General features: G+C 37.2%; 1 pseudogene across 1 annotated transcript; it reads right to left on the bottom strand.

The window, feature by feature from the left end:
* Window positions 1–1,437: 1,437 nt before the first annotated feature.
* LOC149184913 (3-oxo-Delta(4,5)-steroid 5-beta-reductase pseudogene) lies at window positions 1,438–3,727 on the bottom strand (annotated as a pseudogene). Its single transcript, XR_016257807.1, has 3 exons — window positions 3,369–3,727; window positions 3,062–3,138; window positions 1,438–2,827 (listed from the first exon to the last, which is right to left on the bottom strand). The product of XR_016257807.1 is annotated as a 3-oxo-Delta(4,5)-steroid 5-beta-reductase pseudogene (transcript).
* Between the last annotated feature and the right edge of the window lie 270 nt (window positions 3,728–3,997).

Here is a 3,997-nt window from a genome sequence, read left to right as displayed (position 1 = left end):
GGAGGCATTGCAATTGTAATATGTCAATTCCAATCCCTCAACCAATGATGTAAATGTGTATATAATGAATAACTATAAGATGAACGAACATAATTTGTAATCAAAACATTGAATATTAATATAAAGGTGAACTTTAATAGTTTTAATTTTTTTTCTTTTTTCACCAGAATTCAATGATAAAATTCTTGGTGAGACCACTATCTCTTGTTGCTTGAAATGCATAAATAGATTCAGAGTTTTGAGAAACCCTTGGGCACTTGGTATGTTAGTTATAGTGTAATATTTATAAATGTAATGAAGACTATTTGTAATGATGATTGTTATCATTCTGAAAGTTTTCTACAACTCAAAATATTTGGAATTCCAACAGTGAAAATTCTTGGCCATGCTATGTTGGAGCCCGAAATGAAAGTGGATTAGCCTAATGGATTGTTGATTAGTAAAACTGACCCCATTCCTTGGATTACAAGCTAACATGAAAAAGTACTATGGATTGGGGCTGTTGTAGATGAAAAATTGTTTGTGAGCAGAGAAATTGAACTATGTGAAGAGAGTTAAAGTTAACCATAGGTAAATCACCCTTGTGGATTCATAGTTTTAGCTTAGGGGTTGGCCTCTATTGCAATGAGAGCTGGTGCAACAGGGAGCCTATGGTTTGGTGTAGTGTACCTTTTTGACAATCAGTTAGTAGATACTTCGTAAAAATGAAGTGTTCATAACTTGTGATTATGCTGAATTAATGTTCTTTTGATATGGATTATATTACTTTCCAGTTTGTCCAAATCTATTTGCAAGTTTAAGTTTGCATTTTAAATTTATAATTTATGGTGATGAAATAGTTTAATTATATTGTATAAGCCTATATTCTAGTGACTGCATATGTTCGTTCATTGATAATAAAGTAATCAGGAAATATATCAAAACAGGAATCTGGAACTATGAAATCAAAGTAACATATTTAGAGTGAATATTAGTGGTTTCAAGAAATACTCCATATCCTCCACCGTACACAAAGAACAAAGAGTATTTGGCAGATAACCATGATACCTCAACTTGAATTTGCACTAATTGCTCTAGACGCTCAATGTTGACAGCCTACACAATTTGATAAAGATTACGACGATACACATCAACGATCCTGTAAGATGGCGATTTTCAATGCTCGATATTAGTACCAGAACTAAATGGCTTGAAAAATTGGATGAAATAATAGAATCAACTTGAATTTGCAACACAATTTGATAAATATTAAGACGATACACATCAACGATCCTGTAAGATGGCCATTACCAATGCTCGATTTTAGTAACAGAACTAAATGGCTTGAAAAATTGGATGAAATAATAGACTGGAGATTCAGCTCTTTCTGGAATTCCATTTCAAAGTTACAACACGCCAAATATCAAGCAATTTTCAAACCAGTCTCACAAACTATACTTCGACCTTACAAAACTACGTTCCTCTGGAAATATGCTCTATTATTATCAACACCTCCAACTAGAACTTTCAAAATATAGCATAACTATCCTGAACCCTCCACTGCACAATTTGAAATTTGAATCACAAAAGCAAGTTCTGAATGAACGGTGAAGTAAGCCCTCCACTTGGTTTTAATTCAAGACAATGGGATCGATCAAACCTAGGGAACAATATTAGATGACCTGATTTTGTCAATCCATTGCCCCATGGAAGTTTCTGTGTTTCGAAACCCAAAGAAACCATATCTTTACTCTTATTCATGCTAAGTACAACTCCCCAAGGTGGATTTAGTATTAAATCTGCAAACCACCAGTTTCCAACTTCTTTGATCTTTGTTGGGTGGAGCTTATTTTCATTGACAATGGCATCCCAAACCAGATTTTTGTCTTTCATCGCCTCAGCCAAACTGAAGCCTTCACCCTCATATGGTAAGGGGTCCAGATCAAATTTCTCTGTGAGTATTCCCCAGAGGTGTTTCCATTTATACACGTCTCCATTAGCATAATTAAAGGCCTGGTTCTTGGCATAAGGATCTGTGGCAGCCCAAATTTCTTGTTCTGTAATCAATTCTGCATCAGATGCATCCATAAACTGTTCCCACAAAATTATGTTCCCTGGGTACTTGAAAGGAAACCCCTCATGTTTGCAAATGGCAGCGTAAACACAGAGTGTGCCTAAAACATTCATCAAGCTCCAAGGAGAGAAGCCAAATATGTGTGTCGGACGGTGAATGGACCAAGTTAATCCTTCTTTCTTCTTTGCAGCCTCAAATACAATATCCTCGAGAGTGTAGTAGAAATTGGGCACAGGTAGCCTAGGTAGCTCTTCGTGAAAGGGTGCCTCGTGAGGCTGATATTTACAATTCATGGCCACTGCATTCAAATCCACTCACCCATAAACACAGCGAGTGTTGATGAATCCTTCACCCTGACCTTATAGACCACCTCAAATTTGTGTGAACTCAACATATGCAACCTAGCATGGATATTAAGCTTGTCTTACAGGAGTCTGTGCTAATGTCGATATTCAATGGACCCTAAACCCAGCCCCACCATGTACAGAAATGGCTCTCTCAGTGCAGTAACCTAACCCTAAAATCCTAAATAATTACAGGAGAAAAAAGAGAGCAGTCTTTAGCTGTAACGGTGTAATAACCCTAAACTAAGAATCGTAAGAATTACAGGAAACGAAAGAAGCACATTATCATTAGTGAATATTTTTTCGGCTGTGTGAGAGATATTTTATTTTAGTCCTACCCGTCTCGAAACCCTTCACCGATCAGCAGCAGACCAGGGAGAAAGAAAATGGCATTTGCTTGTAGAACTTTGTCTGAGAAGCGAAAACATATCTGCAATCCATATAATAATTTAATAATAAAAGTACGAAGAGCAATCCACAGAGGCAAAACGAGAAGAAAGATTACTGCAATGCTGCTTTTCATTAATTTCCCTAAAAATAACTGTATTATAGTGAAGAAAGAATACTAAAACCCCAAAGAACCAGTAACCCCAAATTTATCAGACTTTAAAGGACCATTAAATCGACATAAAATAAATGTGCAATTATAAACTAAAACACTTACCCGCGAGTGCCAAGGGAACCTGTCCACCAAGAATATCAGCTCATTGTGATAAAATGCACACTAATCCACACACCAAACTGTGACAAGAAACATCACTATCAATTTCAATTTCAGAAATGTATACATGCAAAATTAGCACAAAAAATTCCATAATCCATGACTTCATTTAATCTTCCCCACTAATCACATACTACCAACTTATCGGCTATCAGTGCAGTGCTGTAATGCCGTACTAATGGATTGTAGGTAAGCAATTTCAAGAATGAGGCAATGATTGGAATTTCCACGGATTTCTCACATTTCTTACCCAAGAAAGGAGCCAAATGACCTGACTGAGGATGAGCTGCGAGTTCCAAATGGAATTAGCGTTGCAGTGAAGAAATGAACACAGCTGAACAGAGACTCCTGCAACAAATTCATTCACTTGAGCAAAGGGCGCGACAGCACAGACATAAAAATCGAGCTATAGTGAGATTTATATGGGTGAAGCAGCAGGGATGGTAGATCTTTGGGCATTTTGGTGTAGATCATGCACCGGTAGGTTTGCACAGGGCAAGGTAGCCGGTCTGCGTTAAGTATACATTGCGGGTATCTTTTTCGGGTCTCTGTTTGCTGCACCATGATTATAACAAGCCCATATCAGCTGCGAAACGAGCCGCTGAAACGAATGGCTCGCTGGCGGTGTGTCCGTCCCGCTTCTTCATTAACCTTTCAGTGTTCCATTCAGTGTTAGATCAACGATCACACTTCATTCAATCGTCTAACACCACAAATCTACGGTCAACAATAGGACACAGCAGCCTCTAGGACAATTCATTTCAAAGAGAAACGCCTTACGGCGTAATTAATACAAATTAATCCGAAAAAAAGTTCACACAAAATAAGTGTATATATAAATAAAATAAAAAGAATCTCACACAAAATAAATGTATCAAA

The sequence above is a fragment of the Pinus tabuliformis genome, chromosome 3_2 (assembly GCF_031772625.1).
Source record: "Pinus tabuliformis cultivar Carrire ecotype Pingquan chromosome 3_2, CPIR1, whole genome shotgun sequence".
Lineage (NCBI taxonomy): Eukaryota > Viridiplantae > Streptophyta > Pinopsida > Pinales > Pinaceae > Pinus > Pinus tabuliformis.
This window is presented reverse-complemented; position numbering and strand designations above follow the sequence as displayed.